Consider the following 18086-nt stretch of genomic DNA (forward strand, 5'->3'; position numbering starts at 1 on the left):
AGCTGCCAAGTCTGCTCACATCCACAAAGGCCCCATGTGCTCCCGGGAGCAGCCGCTGCACGTGGCTGTAATTCTGTCTAAATTCACCCTTGAACTCTGCGGGCTTTGCAGGCTCCCCCTCTCACCCCTGCACGGTGCTGTGCAGACAAACCCCTCTTCATTGCATTCAAGGGAGGGAATATATAAATAAAAGCTGCAGTACAGAGGAGCACACAGCCCTGGCTGTGCATGGGGAGCATCTGCTGGAAAGGAGCCAAGTGGCTAGCGAGCCCTTGAAGTGAAAAACAATAACAACTGGTTTTCCTGAAGAATTACAAATCGAGGCTGGAAGAGATTTGAATTAAATGAAGTTCCAAAGAGGAGCAGCACAGCTACAGCAAAGCCCCCAGTGCTTGGGGGGAAGAGGGTTTCTCCCCAGCAGTGCTGCTCTGCTGGGGACCTCTCACATCTTCCCCTGGACTTTTGACCTGTTTAAGCATTCACACAACCCAAATATTTATAGTATTTATTTTCCATTGCTCTCTTGGATCTTTGGAAAGGTGCACTGCTCTTGTTTGGGTCATCTCCTCACTGCTGCTGCTGCTCTCCCTGGCAAAGATCAATATAGTACTGTTATAAACATATATTGTAATATTGGCTTCTTGCAAGTATTAAGGTGAATATTATATAATGTTAGAAATGTTTTTGCTGTGTGGGTGTAGTTTTCTCTCGTTTTAGCAAGAATTTAGCAAGTGTGAGCGAGCAAGATAACTTCCAAGCGAACAGAGGATGAGGCCCAAAGCTGGTATCAACACTGCCCGGAGAACAAAGGGGCCCAAAGCAGCTATCACCGCTCTGCCCGGGGGGCAAAGAGGCCCAAAACTGATATCAACCCTGACTGTCTGGGGAACTAAGAGGCCCACTCAACTATCAACTCTCACCTAGCAAGCCCAGGCCCAAGAATTAAAAGAAATAAAACCGCAAGGCAGAAAAATGTGCATGCTCTAAAAAGGCAGAACCAAGGAGTGGCCATGCAGAACAGCTCCTGGAAAAGTTTGAATATGCATAAAGAACAGACAGTAAAAATGGTATGAAAAGGAGTCACCTCGAGCATCAGGTGTGCTCTTGGCAGAGCGCCAAGGCACCCGGCCATTACCTCTTTGCTTTATGTGTCTCTTATTGTCTTTATATTAAACTTTTTAAATTCTCACAGGAGAGTGAACCTCGTTTTTCACAATATCTGGATCCTCCATTGCAGCTTGAGCAATCCTGATGGGCAGCCTATGGATTTCTCAAGTCTATCCATTATACCTTCTGCTAGCATTTTGGTTTTCAGCTTTTTTCCCCTTTCTGGACATTTTACATGGAGTCACTGGCAGAGCAGACTGTTGCACAGTCTTTGGGCTGTGACTGTCCCTGTAAGACCACCAGACCCTTTTGTTCTGACCCCTGTAAGTGGGGAATGGCAAGGCCTTGAAGTAAATATGTTTGTTCTTTTTTTTTTTTTTTTCATCAAATCTTCTGGATCAGACAGGCCTTGCTCAGGGCACTATTCCTAGAAGCAAGATTGGTTTAGCTTTATCTCCAGCTGCACCCTGAGCAGGAACGGGCCATGGGTGCAGCTGGATATAAATTCCTCTTGCTCAGTTTTTTGCTGGCCAGATGCAGGTGGCTCCCAGCCAGAAGCCATGGGGCTGCATGAGTGAGGCCCCGAGCCTGGCACGGGGGGCAGAGCCCCCTGCACTCAAAACCAGGGGTGGGAGTTGACTCCCCACTCTCCATCCAGGGCTCTCTCAGCAGGCAAGGGTGCCAACATCTGGCTGGGATATGTCTGCTTGGCACGGCTGCTTCTGACACAGGCAAGAGGGTCACGCCCACTGTGGACTCAGCCTTATGCATTTTTATACTTCTGTTTTTCTTTTCATTTGAATCTCTTGCAATTTTACTTGCAAACACTTGGCAACCAAGTGGATTGTGATTTACAGTGAATTACTTGCAATGCCATCCAATCAGGGGAAACCCCCCCAAAAAAGAAATCAGCGGAATTTGTGGGGGTCGCTTGTAGCATCTGCCACATGACCCCAGCTGGGGAGGAGGTGGCTCACTCCTTTATCACCCTGCCTGGATGACAGGGATGAACAAGGCAGCTGAGAAACTCCGAACTCTGCGTGAAGCAGGGTTTCATTAAAATAAAATAGACCAAGCACATTGCATTGTATTGATTTGTAATTCTCACCAGTGGTTGCTTTCATAAAGTAATTGCAGATGCTCATTCTTGTTGCTTGCAAAGAGAGCAGTCAAAATCTTTGCCTTGCCTAACAGCCTCTGCATCAAAGACCTCATGAGAGGCTTGGACACTTTAAAAGGATCAGCAATTATTTGTGGTGCTGGCTTTGCATTTAGTTGCCTTGCATATTCATGCCAGGGATATTTTAACATGCACATAACAGGAGGAAGCAAAGACTGACAGTAGGGGATCCAGCTGAAGTGAAGCAGATGTCTTTTAAATTCAGAACACATACAGCACAGAAACACTGAGTGATCGAACACAAACTAGAAGCGAAACCAGAAAAAACAGATTTTATACTTAAAACTGAGCACTGCAGAAAGAACAAAGAGCCTGAGTGGTGCAAAACAAACTTAGATTAAAAAGTCTTCACTCTGAACTCCCTACTGCATTGCCAAGAAGCACAGGTTAGAAATTTCAATAAACTTAGTTTTATGTTGACTGTGTCCCTTTAATTATTACTTTTTGGCACAGCATGTAGGACACCTCGAGGCCAAAACACAAGTGATGTAGAAAGTGCAACTGTTCCTTCCCTTTGGGAATGAAAGTTTTCTGATTATTATATAAAAATATTTGGATGTATTTTTTAAAGATTCATCCCATTAGCACCTATATTATTAGCAGTGAGTCAGAGAATGTTTTGCTGATGTTTTAAAATACGTAACTTAAGGTCAGAGCCTACTAAACTTCACCAAGCAAGCAGGCCTGGCGTGAAACAGCCTTATTCTCTCTGGTGGGATTGCTCTAATGAGCAAGGGTTGGCAGCATGTGATCTTAGATTGTGAACTATATAGAGTAGCTTCGTTTTAATTGCAAGGCGCTGGGCACATCCAGGCAGGAGCAAAACGTAAGGATAAAAGAGCAAGTGTAGAGAAACAGCAGATAATTATAAAATGAAAAAGAACCAAGGGTGGAGGGTTTCTCTTTTTGCTGGTTAATCTGGGAAACTTATTCAACTGTGGCAACAACCAGTGGTCATTAGAGGAGCGCTGTGACACCAGGCACTAAAAAGAGCTCAAATCTAGGCTTTTACAACAATCATAGACATTCAGCTTCCCTGGGAACAGCCCTCTTCTAAAAGCAGACCTGAAATGTAACCCACACGCCTGAGGCTATCTTTGGTGCAGAAGCCCTTCTGGATAAACCAATGTGATGAGTCCTTGGCAGTGGAGCAGAGTTACTTATAGCTCTGATTTGGCTTTTGCACAGCGCAGATGAGGCCATGGGGAGAGGCCAGCGGGCTGGGGAGGCTCAGCTGCTTTGTTTTGCTGCTACTCACTTAGGATTTTATGAAATTTTGGTCCATACAGATTAGACAACTGCCTCCCTTCCCACACTTTAATTTCACTTGGGTTTCAGGGAAAGCTTAAAAAAAAAAAAAACGGAAATAAAACTCAGCTTAAAACACAGCTTCTGTTCTGGGCATGTGGCTACTGGCTTAAGGACACTGGAGGGTCAACTCCCCCCAGTATGGAGAACATTCCAAAATACAGCGCACACTTTTCCCAAAAGCCTTGAGTTTCCCTGGGCCTTTGCATAGCCATGGGCTGGCTGTGAGGTGGAACCACGCAGCATTCACACTGTTTTGCTTTTTGCCTGGGTACCTTTCTATTAAATCTTTTGCCCTGCCAGAACCACAAAGGAGATGAGGCGAAGAGGAAAAAAACACCAAGGCTGTCAGTGAAACCCTTCTTGAATAAAGTGACATAAGCCTCGCATACAGAAGATTAAGCTTAATCTCTGAAAGGGGACAGCAGAAAGGCTGGTAGACTTCAAAATGAGCTACAACAGCTGTGTTTTGGTTGGCCAATAACAGCTCCCGCTTGCGCGTTGGCTGAGGCTGGCTCGGCTCATGTGAACAAGTCAGATTATTAAAATACAGCGTTCAGCAATCCCATCCTTGGAGCACTTGACAGCGCTGCCTTCTCCTTTGTGAGTCTCTGCTTTGACTGAATGTGGTAACAAAGCGAAGTGGAGTAATAATGTGAGGTGCCCATGACAACAGTCAGTGATAATCCTATGGTGCTGTCCTTAGTTCAAAGCAAAAGATACCATTTACTGGCTTAAAGCACTGTCTTTTTGTTTCAAAAGTACCTTTTGGGTAGGGAAATGCGTATCTTTCTCTTTGTCTGGCTTAACTGCTGGGCCTAATTGGCCTTATTTTAAAGCATAATAGATAAATCAGCAAGACATGGCAGAATTCAGAATAAATCAAGCTAAAAAGCTTTTCATAACCTACAAGTCACCACAGAAGGAGAGAAACTGCCCATTTTCCACAGTAATAAGCTATGCTACCAACCTGAAGAGCAGTTTAAAATAATTAACAATACCAAAAAAGAAAGGGTGTGTATATGAGTGGTTCTGCAGAGCCACTCCACCCAGTACAATGGGAAAAAATTAACTGGGTGGACCTGCATTCCCGTGCCAGTTCAGAATGACTGCACTTTATATTTCTGTGCCTGGAGATATACATTTCTTGCACGTGATCACAAGCATTGAGGCAAAAGAAGAGTTTGAAAAGCAAAGCAGGACGAAAAAACACACTCAAGAAAAGAAATGGAAACAATTTCTACAAGATAAAGAGCAACTCATGGTGTATTTTCAGGCGTGCTGGTTTCCTTCTTCACAGTAATTATATCATTTATTAGGCGATGTTTCCTGTATGATATTAGAATTACTGTGCAAGGATGTCATAACGTCCATGTTTATTAGATAACTTTGGGGACCTTGCTGTGGGAGACTATAAAAGAAAGGAATGAGAGAGATAAATTGTCTAAGAAAGATCGAGTGCTCTGTTTGAATGCAAAGGGCACCACACACTTAGTGGAGATGGGAAATAACCTCGCAGTGCCCTTTCTCTTGCAGATGTAAAATGTCTGGTATTCAGCTTTAACCTGGTATTTAGGACATCTCTCATACTGACAATAATCAGGAAAAAAAGGATGCAAGCCGTGCCAGTTCCTTCTGGGAAGGAAGGAGATCGAAGGAGAGGTGTATGTGCAGAAAGGCTGTAGGATCTGGAACAGAAGACTGAAGGAAGAAACCTTGGCGGGACAAAAAAAGCCTGTGCCATACAGCAAAAAAGCCCACAGAGCAGTTAAATGCAGTTTTTACAGGGGGATTGCTCAAAAGGGGGTTCATTCCAAGTGAAGGGCTTCAGGATGATTCTACGCTGGGGCCTGGACACTTGAGGTTGATCTACAACTCGGCTGTTGATGGCAGCCTGGGGACCACGGAGCTCTGTGCCACCACTTTGGGACAAGGGCTTGAGGCTAAGGTCAGACAGAAAAGTGGGCTGGGCTCTGACACAGGTTCAAACAGTGTGTTAGAAGTTATGAGAGCTGTGTTTGTCTGGGTCTGGTCACCATCACCTCTTTGTTGATAAATTTATTTCCTCAGGAGAGTCCAAGAATGAAAGCCAGCACCTTTCACTCCACCTTCATGACAAATATATTGGACTGATACTTATTTAAAAAAATTTTAAATGGTGGAAGTGTAGTTTTGTTTGGAAAAATAAAAGGCATTGTATCAGTCCTACAGAGAGAAATATTCAAAGTATTCAGGTTTTGTTTCTGGAGTCAAATCAACTTGATTTCCTCTCCCTCAATAGGATGTCCCTTTGGTATTTGACATATTTTCTGTTTTCTGAAATGCCAATTTTATTGTTGTTGTTAGTGAAATAGATTTTAAGAATTCTCCCAGTGTCCACTCATGAATAAATGTTGATTTATTAATTTCCTAAAATCCATCATCTTGGCTGTTACTTGGGGCGACACTACTGCAGGTTTGTGTGGGACTCACTCCAGGTCTGCTCTCAACCAGCACCTCTGTGCAGAGCTGAATATATTGCTACTGTCAGCTCTGCCAGCAGATCTCAGACATCAGCATCACTGATCACTTGGCAGAAGCAGAATCTTCTTGGCAAACCTCAAGGAGGAGGAGGAGGAAGGGAGTTAAATCTAGATGCCACAAGGAACGGAGGTACCAATCTCATCTGATGCCAAGAGCTTGGGTGTTTTCATCTCTTGCTTCACTCTACTCTTTCCTGTTCCAGTTGTGTGCACAAGTTGCCACTGTTGGATTCAAGCAGAGGAAACTTGGTGAGAGGAGTACAGACTCCAAGCACTCCTGTCCTCTGGAAGCTGAGCCTGTAGGTCAGACAGTGGGAGCAGGGGCAGGCTGCATCAGAGAACTCGGGATGCTTGGGAGCATAAAAGCTGCACACAACTGTGTCTTTTATGTGTAATTGTTCTTCATAGCCATGTCCAGTTTATGGAGCTGGGAAGCTTTTTTCCTTGTTTAAAAAGCTTTATGGATCAACAGCAAAATGTAAGGTGAGTCTTCACCATAAAGTTTTTATTTACAGCAATGATGGAGCACAGAAAGAAAAACTTGGGGTTTAGCTCTTCAGAGTTTGGAGTGACTGCAGTTAGAAATATCACCCTTTGACTTGTAGAAAGAGCACATTTGATCTGGGAATTGCTCAGACAAGAAAAATCAATATGGTCTGGTATAATTTGTTTTTGACAAAAAGTTGTTCTACTCTTGGCTGCTAAAGGCTTTACACCATTTAGTAACAGACATTTTTCAGATAGATTGCACTGAAGACTCTAAAACCCACACACAGCTCTTCTCTTGTCTGCTGGTTGAAGTTTTAGGTTCAAGCAGGATGTAAAGCAGGCGAGAGGATGAGGCAGAACTATGCAAAGGAAAGGTTGAATATGGACACTGTTGACATGAAATCCTAGTTGGTAAAAACTTTAAGCTCCTCGTGAAGGTCTGTGAACAGATGCCAAACTCTTCTGTCCAGGTGGGTTTCTCCATCAAGTCCTGTCCCAAAGAGCACCACAGGCAAAGCAAAAGAGAAAAGTGTCAGGCTCTGCTCTGCATCTGCATTTTAAAGCTGAAGGCAACCAGCATGACCATCCAGCTTTGTTCTTTCAGGGAGAAGAAATTTCTCTTTGCTTTTTAAATGCTGAGTTTGTTCTGCCCTGCTTCTAAGCTGGGAGTTCTGCCCTTTTTTTAAATTTTGTTATCTGAGGAAATCTATATCTAGAGGAAAACAGCAAATTCATCTCACAAGATGAGTGCAAATGTAAACAGAGATCTAAGCAAGCTCTGTCTTAATGCACAGTTTGATTACTTCCTTTTCTTCCATCTCCATCTGCTGTCTGCATATAGCTACTCTGGCATGTCCATTGTCCCTGATGAACACTTTCTGCTGGAGTAATGCCTTCTGTCTTATCACCATGTTGTCCCCAACATCTGAGCTGCAGAGCAAGAGTGGCATCCCAGTAGTGCAGGCATAACTCACTTGCTGTTTCACTGGGGCTCTCTGAAACTCAGGTATAATTTGGTTTGAGATGTTTCAATTTTCAGATGGAGAATTGTACATGTGGATCTGGAGTCTTTTGGAACAACACTTCTGTAATAAAATAAAACTGGTGGTGGCAGTTTTCATTATGGTAAAGCAGATGAGTTCTTATAACTTCCTTTGTCAAAATTAATCTTCTTGGCCCAAAAAAATACCATATCTCTGTTTGAAATGTATATCTGATATTTTGCTTTTGGATTAAATATCTCTGCCTTCTTAGAGAAACTGCTGTTGTTACTCAATTTCATAAATGTGGCACACTGAGGGAGGGGAGGGACTTGTTCACTGCTCTTTTTCCTGAGGCTCTATTTAGGATCTGCAAAAATTAGCCTATAAGTGAGTCTTACAGTGCAGCTGCTTTATATGTGCTGTGCCACCTCCCCTGTAAATACAATTTTTTCATTAAAACAAGTCTATTAATATCCATCAGTTCAGTCACTTCTGTGACCTTGGCAGGTCAATGTCCTCCTTGATAATAGCTGTCCTGTTTGTTTTCAGCTGCTTTCTCACGTGCTCCTCTAAGTGACCCCGAACAGTATGACATGGGAACACATACAATCATCACTCAAAAAAGCACGCAAAGTTTCATTTTAGGTAAAAAACCCTGAACAGCATCTTTTTTAAAAGAAGCCTTGCCTTGGTGGATGGGTAGGACACACCAGACTTGGACCATAAATGTCTTTTTGATTCAATTCCTTCACTACCCACTCCAGGGTACATTTCCCTGGGGAGATTGCCCACAGCCAGGAGGTGATTCCATACGCAGCAGCCCACACAGCACCATCTGACCTTACCATGTACGATATTCAAGCAGTGTTGAGCAACCCACTGTGTCAGGGATGCCAAAGCTGGGAGCTGTGCAGAGTTACAGGGGAGACATCTCAAACTGGAGATACAGCAGGGATGAGAGATTAGTTACAAAATTAAGATGGAAAGGAGCGATTTGGAAACTTTACCCCTTCCCATAAGTACTGATTCAGTGAAGCATTTTTATTCTGCACTGCAGTCATAGCCAGCAGCATATACAGAATAAGGATTGAAATATTTTGAAGTGCTGTCACAGTGCGAATGATTTTCTTTAGAGCATAAAATCAGACTGCAAAGTTATTTTCTCTCTGCAGCGACACAAGAAGAATATGAATGTCATCATCTCTGGCCCTGGGCATACAGGAACACAGAACTGGCCTTAAACAGATTCTCTTTTTCATTCAGAGTCCTTCTAAGAAATATAAAATCCAAAACAAATTCTGAATCTGGCTAGGCGTCTCATAAGAGGAACAGGATTTCTGCATAGCTGAAACAGCATGACTTTGATTATTTGAAAACGCATGATTTAATCATTTCATTATGCATACCTTTTCTCAGCAGGCACCACAGCCTAAAACAGACAGGGACAAGCATTAGATAAAACAACATGCTTTGTAGCTGAAGAGATTGGAATCAAAGAGCTTAATCTAGCAAGGCACCGGTATCTCAGTGCCTTTGGACTTGGCTGCAGACAGCAGGAGTGCCGCACACAGCTGAACTGAGCCCTGGGAGAGTCCTCTGCTCAGAAGAAACATCCTGCGGGATGACTTTGATGTCTCCCTTCCCCAGTGCATATCTGCCCATGTCCCACACTCCTCCCCCTCACCTGCTCACCAGCGGAGTGAGGAAGTGCTGTCAGCACCCACCACCAGCTCAGGGTGCTCTGACCGCCCCCACCTCCCTGCCTTGCATCCATCCAACGTCTGTTCTGGCTGGGAAATCATCATGGAAGAGACCTGGATCCCAGATCTATTTATGAAGGACCCTTTTTGCACCATATAGTCAACAGATACCCTCAGCACAGTGTCCTTGTCGCCAGTCACAGAGAGCTGCTCTCTCACAGTGCACACACCACACTCCTGTTAGCTGGTAAGTCCATCATGTGGGGGTAGAGTGCAGACACCCTATTTTTCCCACTCAGAACACCTGGTGTGCCCCTCTCTACAGTGCCAGATCCTTTTTCTCTAGGAAAGAGTGGGAACAACAGGGCCAATGCTCTGCCCTATCCCAGATGAAAGGCGTTCCCCTTTCACTTCCCTGCCTCCCCAGCTACCAAAGAGGAAAGACATGGATTGCACAAAATAAAGTTTCTGCACAAAAGCAGGTTTTAACTCTTTAGAGATCCCAGACAGACAGCCACAACCGTTGGCACAGCCACGCAGAAGTCTGTGGGACCCCTTAAATGACATGGGATGGGACCAGAGGCCATGCCCCAAAGTGGGGGCCAGCAGAGGGTCCCTGAGGGGCAGAACCAGTTGATCATGATTGGGGAAACAGCCATCCCTCCATTATCACTGCCACCGTACCACTGTCTGGGTCATGGGGGCTGCTGGCTTCAATGGGGGCTGTGGGGCTGGGCCAAGGGGTCATGGGGGGTAGAGGGGGCAGCGCTGGCCTCCCACAGGCCCACACCAGGGTCCTGGGGCTCTGACAACTGGGTTTGGGGGTCCCCATCAGGGGATGGGACCATGCTTGAGGAAGGTGGGCCTGAGCAGGGTGAGCAGCAGGAGTCATCACCATGTGCTGCTTCCCTGCTGCAGATTCATCGTTTGACCTTGGACCTGCTGCAGCTGTCCCTGGTGAGCTCTTCTCTGCTCCCCAGGGAACGGGGTTTTGAGGGGTGTGGCACAAGCCTTGTAAGCTTGGGAAGGCCAACCAAACCTGCCTGGAAAATCTCTGCAGAGGATACTAAAGGTATGCCCACCCAACAGTCCGTGCTAGTGTGCTTCAGCCAAGCTGCAGAAACCCCACAAGGGAGAGCAGGGACTGCAAACTTAGCAGGTGAGAGAACCAGAGCACACAGCCCTCTCTCCACTAGAAAGGAGGCTGAGAACACTGACCAGTTTCCTGTAGACATAAACGGGATTCATCCAGTGACCCAAGGAGGCAAAGCTTGGTCCCAGGTCCTAAAATGTGGTCTCATGGCCAATTAAATGCTGTTCAAAGGGCAGCAGAGCTTCAGGGAGCTCTTTGATCTCAGGGATGCCAGTCAGATGTGTAATATCTGCTCAGGTGTTTGCCAGGTATCAGTTTACAGTCCATGCACATCAGACAGACAGGTTTCTTCCTGGGTTTGCTAATAGAAGCAGCAGTTCTCAGAAATCACAGAGAACAGAAATAATCCCTACCTTTTTAAACATCAAAAACTGTAAAGCTTCACAGCTGCACAGTTCTGAAATTGAATTGAATGACTTGACTTGCCAAAACCAGAGATCAGAGTTCTAGGTCTTTCATGCCCCAGCTGAAAGCATCAATAGCACTCAAAGGAGGGCACAGAGCTGCCTTTCAAACACTGATTGTGACTTTAGAAGCGTTATTTGGTCTCACCCTTCAAACACAGTAACCTCAGTTCAAAATGGATGTGGGAATATAAAAACTGATTTTCAACATGAGCATTTTATTATTTGAAGAACTGCTTTTCTTTTTTTCTGAAGTTACATCTAAAATTAGCCAAGGAATCTAAATTTTGATTAGGCTTTGAATTTAAAGTAAAAAGCATTTAAATCCATCTCTAAGTAGGAGGGCAGCAATGTGTTTTCTCTGCAAACAGTGCAACAATTTGAAAGAAATACTGGTGCAAGCAGGGACTTGATCCCACAAGGATCCAGGAAAAAGACTTTTGGGATGAAGCATTCAATTCCCAGAAATTACTTTTCCCACTGATCCATAAGAATCCCAAGTCTGTTGACTTCTCCTCATGCTGTAGGACCTCATTGCTCAACCAGAATACCTTTCTGCTTTAGCTACAAATCCCTTGCCTTCATATATTGTCCCAGCACCTGAAATATGTGAACAGCTCAATGTAAATCATATCTTTATCCTCCTAATGCCCCTTTGAGTTCTGGCACTGCTGCTGCCTACCTTCTACAGCAGGGAAAACCAAGGCAGAGAGAATCTAAATACCTGGTCAACGGCAGTTCTTTTTACCCATTGGTCACTGCATTATTCACTCAGGTTATTGTAGAGAAATAAAATGTTATTAACAACTGAACACCCGATTCCATCATTAAAACCAGAACTATTTTTCTTGCAAACCCACAGAAGGGGATCAGCTATTGTTTTACTCACCACAATATCTCTTTTGATACTCTAAGGGAGGCATGAGGGGAAAATACCATCATCATCATCTGGGAAAAACACCTGTGGGGACTCTGACAGCAAATGCTAGATTTATAAATATACACGTACATATATATATATAAACCATACCTATGTTTTTAGAGTTTTATATTTACAAACCTTCTATTCGTATCTAAACATATATTTAGGTATGTATTTGGCAGAAAGATGTAAAAATGTAACTTCTATAACTGCTGTAAAATTAACTATTTTCAAAGCAAAACATCCCAAAACCCCTGAAAACCTATTCTCTCTGGCAAATACTTTCTCTTTTTCCCTCTTTATCACATCACTCAGCTGCAAAACCCAGAACCACTTTGTGTCATGGCAGAGAAAAAAAAATAAGTGGGTAAAAGATTTAAAGTCAAAGACAATGAGAAGTTTTAAAGCTACCTCTGCTAATGCTACCAGCCCTTTCTTGGTGAACACTGCTGAGTGTATCCCATCTAAAGCTCACCTAAAAAGCAGTGCTGATAATGCAAAACTCAGGGCCTGCTTAAAATGCTGAGTGGGGCATCTACAGAAGGGCATGAGCTGGTTATGCTGACACTGAAGGAGAAACATCCCAAACCCCTGAGCTGTGAGCTTCTTGAACCAAAGCCTTGTATCAATTTTGCTGATGCCTGGTCCTTGTGTTCATAATGCCCCAGGTGTGAGGCTGCATCCGAGCTTCCCTGCACCTTTGCAGTGTTTGAAGAACATGATCCAAATTTTGCATCTTGGGACTCCATAGACAGTGAATGGTTTAAAAATAAACAAAAAGAAAAGCCCTAAAACTGCTGCATATTTTACATTCTCAAGCTTCGTTGAATCCATACAAATGTTAGGAACCAGTCAGACAACAGATGCATCAGGAAATTAGCTCATCTCTTCCAAGAACTCACACTAAAATGAAGAAAGAGATGAAGATCAGGAGACCTGATGCCCTTCAGGAACTACTGCTGGAAGCTTTGCCTCTAGGTGATAAAGGGGGAGATGGTTAATCCAAGGCAGACCGAGGAAGATAACATTTCTGTACTTGTACAATTCTGTACAACATTAGTCCAGACAGGAGTCTATTAACAGTGTCTGATGGAAGCAATTGTATTATTTATTAAACTGACAAGATCAATTGGCTACTTTGTACCCATATAAAGAGAACTATTGTACTTTCATGTCCTTTTAAACACAGAGAATAAAGCACTCCCCAGGGTGCTTTCATGGGCTGCCTTCGATTAAGAGTTCTGAGAACATCTGATATTGTCAGAGATGGCTCGCCAGATCCCCAACTGGATTCACACTCCTCACAAAGAAGGAAGATGGTAGCAATTATAATTATCAGTGCACTGAGAAGGAAGGGCCTTACCTGACTTAGAGGAGTGCTTTTAGTCAGTCTTCCCAAAGATTAGGCTCTCAAAGCTGAGGGAGACTGACCTGCTTTGATAGCACCAGCAGCAATGTCAGGACTAGTGCCATGGCACAGATAACTGCACATGGGATGTTCATTCTCTTCTTCACCAGAAAAATGGGAGGAGTGAAGGAAGATGATGGTTTCTAGGGCATGACTAATTTTTAATAGGACCTAATTATGGCAAGCAAAAGTGTTGTGTAAATTACCAGCAGGTTATGAGTTGTGCAATATATTTATCTATTAACCCCATGCAGCACTACAGGCTTGGGAAAGAGTGGCTGGAAAGCTGCCTGGTGGCAAAGGACCTGGGAGCGCTGGTCGAGGGTGGCTGAACATGAGCCAGGAGTGCCCAGGTGGCCAAGAAGGCCCATGGCACCCTGGCTGTATCAGTAATAATTTGGCCAGCAGGAGCAGGGCAGTGATTGTTCCCCCGTACAGGGCACTCATGATGCCACAGCTCAGATCCTGGGTTCAGTTTTGGGCCCCTCACTACACAAAAGACACTGAGGTGCTGGAGTGTGTCCAGAGAAGGGCAACAGAGCTGGGGAAGGGGCTGGAGCACAAATCTGATGAAAGCAGCTGAGGGAATTGGGGTTGTTTAGCTTGGAGAAAAGGAGATTCAAGTGGGACCTTATGGCTCTTTACAGCTCCCTGAGAGAAGGTTGTAGACAGGTGGGGGTCAAGTTCTTTCTCTGGGGAAGAGCCCAAGTCCACTGTTATTTAGGACATGGCACTAACCATGTGTGTTAACACACACCTTTACCTGCAGAGTATTTTGAGGAGTACATCCAGAGGATGCAACTCTATAGACTACAAAATAAGCATTTTCAGTCCATTCAGAGTGGATAAATGTGCTCAATAAATTAATAGCAAAGCTGTCTCAGAGCAGCTGTTTCTGGGCAGTTGTGGAATTTTCCAAACATCTGAATGCACCTTTTACTATGTGGCCCTAAACAGGGATGTGCAGTGACCGCACCAAAGCTGGAACCAGCTCAGGGAAAGAAAAAATTCTTTGTGGGTATCAATGCAGTGTTGTTCTGAGTTTAACTGAATCACAATTATGTGCTTATCAACCTAGAACCAAAGGCTCCTGCAAGCTGCCAAGTACTGCTGTGACTCCTGTATGTGATGAAGCTCAGTCTGAGTTTCTCACAGCTTGTCCAGAGACTGGAATTGAGAATTGTGTCTGTGCTCACAATTACAGCAGAATAAACTCATAGCAACTCTGCTAGAGGACTTCTGTGGGTTTGATCTAAGTTTACCTAAATGTAAATGAGCAAGTTTTGCCTTATATTCAAGCCCAGCTTTTATACTGGATTTTGTCTCATCCTTGCTGTGAACATAGAAAATACATCTATTTTAAGCTGCAATCTGTACAGTCAGTGTTCTCAGTTAATTACTGCCCCAAACAGTTTTAGAAACAGTGGCAAATAAAGCTACATGATATTTCCCTTAGTTCAATTCCCTACTCTTCTATTTCTCCCGGTTCCTTATCTCTGCCACCTGGATTTGCCAACCTTTTCAGCAGTGCCAAGAGACCTCATGGCCAAACAGCTTCAGTTTTGAGAGTATTAAAAAGATATTAAAAATTCTCACTTTCTACTATTTCACTTAAGCAGTTTTAATCTGCAATCTGTTGCTTCTATATCTCCTCTGAGCCTTACAAACCTTAAGATCGGTGTTCAGCCTCGGTCCTGTTACCGTCACCAACAGGAACCAGCAAAGCCCGTGCCCCACCTCCCGGCTGCTGGACAGCACTGCGGGGATCCAGCTGCCAGAGCCTCTGGAAAAATCGGGACCTCAGCTACGGAGTCTCCGCTGCTGGGACTTTACAAAATACTGACCTTTCTTGGGTGGGGGAGTAAAAAGTGGGTAAAGAGAATATATATTTATGCATATAAATATTTTTAAAATATATATTTATTTATATAAAATTTTAGCATACAAATAGATATTAAATATCATGTATATAAAATATATATCTGTATATAAAAAAAATATATATATGCATACACACACACACACACACACACACATATATATATCTATATCTCCACACAACAGCATCCTCTGCAAAGATCTCTATTGCAGGAAAAGGTTTGTTGTTCCAAAATTTAACAAATCTGCAGCACTATTTATTTATTTCTACATTTTATTTATAAGCAGGTTTTCAAGGCACCTCAGTGTGACGCTGTCATCAGACAGTGTCACAAGTGGAGAGGAAGCTCAAATTCTCCTGATGTGGGGTACCTGATCCTCTCAGCATGAGGCGACATTGGGAAAGAGCTCTGTAGAGGAAGTGACAGATAGTGGAAGGAGATGGCAAGGAATTACCCATAGAAATTAAAGAAAGGAAGGGCATGGTTAATATTTGTGGCAGGGAAAGATGACAAGGAACACAAGTGATGTAATACACGAGCAAATATTCAGACTTGCCCATCACACAACACCAGTCAGTGCCCATCTTCCCAGGTCTACAACTTTCCTAGATTTTAGGACCTTCAGTATAGGCAGGCTCTGTAGTAAATTAATTACAAATGTTTTCTTGTTCACATTTAAAACACCTACCAAGAGATGATTCATTAATTTTCTTACAAATTGCAATGAGAAAATGAATTCTTTATTAATTTGTGTGTAAATTTGACAAAGACAGCTGACCTTGCCTGCAGGAATAGCTAAATGTGCTCACAGACAATCTTGATGCCTCTAACCATCCTGTGATCCCAGCCTGCACTCACAGAAAAAGAAACATATTTCAAGGAAACAATTGTGTGAGCACACAGCATAATTTATCCTGCTATGGGTCATTAGAGTCCCAGCACAGTGACTAACGTGTCATTGAGTTACACTGAGTGAGTAACAGCTGTGGAAAGTTTCTATTCTAGGATAGAATAGTCCATCTGGATCACAGGAACCTTCTTCTTATCACAAGTATTTCTCAGGAGTTTCCTCTTTTCTGTACTCTCTCAGAATGGACAATTTCAGGAAATCTGTAGGACTTGCTTTTAACATTAAAAAAACCAAACCCACAACACACAAAAACCACCCAAAACATGCACAAACACTATTTTTTTTTCAAGAACTGTAAAATTAAAGCTTTCAAAGTCCTTTCCAGTGCGACTTCATTCCAAGAGACGCATCCAAGGAAAGGAGCAGTTTAAGGTGAGTTTCTCTGTTTCATCGTAATTCATGAGTTTTCTTCAGCAGTAACACTCTTTCCTTGTCCAGTTGTAGTCAGAGGGCATCAGGGTCTTTCTCAGATGCTACACAAGAGCAAGCAGAGAACACTGCTGGGGAAAACACCTACAGTTACAGCAGCGAGTGTCTGGTGTCTGCCTCTCACTTGTTTTGGCACTTGTGTCTTTATGGGACCAGTGCTTCCTGGTTTAGTAAACATCCCCGAAATAATCTTCTAACCCTAATTAAAAGATTAAATTTAAGCATTTATTGTATAATGAGGTGACATTGTGAGCACAGCAACATCCGGCTTAATGGCCAGGAATATAGCTTTAGAGTACACATTTATAGAATCATACCTAAATTACTCATTGTTATAAAAGAGACCAAGCAGAATCTAAGAGGTCTTTGCATCTTGGGCATTCTCAAAAATCCAGATCTATGCTGGCTTTTTATGTCTGCTCGTTGCAAAATCTTCAATCAAGTACTTTGGTATCAGCAGAAAAATGCTTTCCCTTCTTCAGAAATCTCACAAACACTGACTGTGCCATAAACTACCTCGAGGAAGTTTACACGGGAAAGATGAGAAGTGGACAAGCAGAGGACCTAACCCTGGCTAAAGCCAAATCAGCTGAAGGAAAGTGAAGAGAATTCAACCTCCCAAAACGAAACCACTGCAGTTACAGCACATTTTGCTTCTGAATTCATGGACCAAAGAAAACATATTTACTCTAATAATATGGACAGGGATATCACCTTTAAATCCTGATTTCTAGGTTTTTATTAACTCTGTGTGTTTTCCAAATAGAATTTTCTGTCTGCCAAAAGGGCTTTAAAAAAAAAAAAGAAATCTGTTTTGGCTCTTTCTTCACTTCTAACTTCTTGTTCTTTGCTTGATGTATTCTGAAGGTGTCTCTAACAGGGGATTAATTTTCAGTGTCAGTAACCTAAAAAAAGCATATAAGACAAGCCACTAGCAGAAAGAAAAGCCTGCTTTATACTTGCTTCCTAAACCAACAGCCTGCGACATGCCAGGGCCAGAAAGCATTGATTATAAACAAAAAGGTCCCATCTCAGATTCCTGTAGTGAACCTGGCTTTCTGTATCCTCTGATAGCGTGACACTTCCTACCAACAGCTCCTTTGTATAGGGAGAGCAGCACAAGCAAACTAAACAAAACCACAGAAAAGCCTTGGAGGCAGCGACAACATAATCCCACTTATTCATAGCTCAGCTGAAGTGCTGCCTATAAAACCCTCTGCAGTGATTTATCCTGCTCTCATTTCAATATTGCCAAGAACCCTGCCTTCCTGCCACAAATCTGCCTCCCTTTGCTCACAGAATAACCCAAACAAATACAGAAACGTTTACGCTAATAAATTCTGCGTTGGATTTAGGTGCATGTATTAAACTTGATGTATATTTCCAAGCCTCCCTCCTGCAAACACACAGAGACCGTTCTACCAGTAGATGTCACTCGGAGCAGGGAAATGTCTGTTGAAGCCCTGGAGAATCCCGATTATTCCCACCTGTGTGTCAAAAGGCGCCCAGCTCCCACCAGAGGTTTGGGAAGGAGCCCGAGGAGGAGGTTGCCAAAGCACACATGATTCATGAGCACTTCTGCCTTCTGCCCTAGTGGGTGCAGGGCTGGGGGAGACACGGTGACACCCCTGCACTCTGTACAGCCATCACAATGGTTTCATGCAAACCTGTTCCTCAGGCTGCAGCTCCAA

General features: G+C 43.5%; 1 protein-coding gene across 1 annotated transcript in view; it reads right to left on the reverse strand.

Moving 5' to 3' along the window:
• The window catches only part of CHST13 (carbohydrate sulfotransferase 13), a 72166-nt gene that overhangs the window by 44840 nt on the left and 9240 nt on the right, over positions 1-18086 (reverse strand). The gene's annotated exons all lie outside the window — the stretch shown is intronic.

The sequence above is a fragment of the Corvus moneduloides genome, chromosome 11 (genome assembly GCF_009650955.1).
Source record: "Corvus moneduloides isolate bCorMon1 chromosome 11, bCorMon1.pri, whole genome shotgun sequence".
Classification (NCBI taxonomy): domain Eukaryota; kingdom Metazoa; phylum Chordata; class Aves; order Passeriformes; family Corvidae; genus Corvus; species Corvus moneduloides.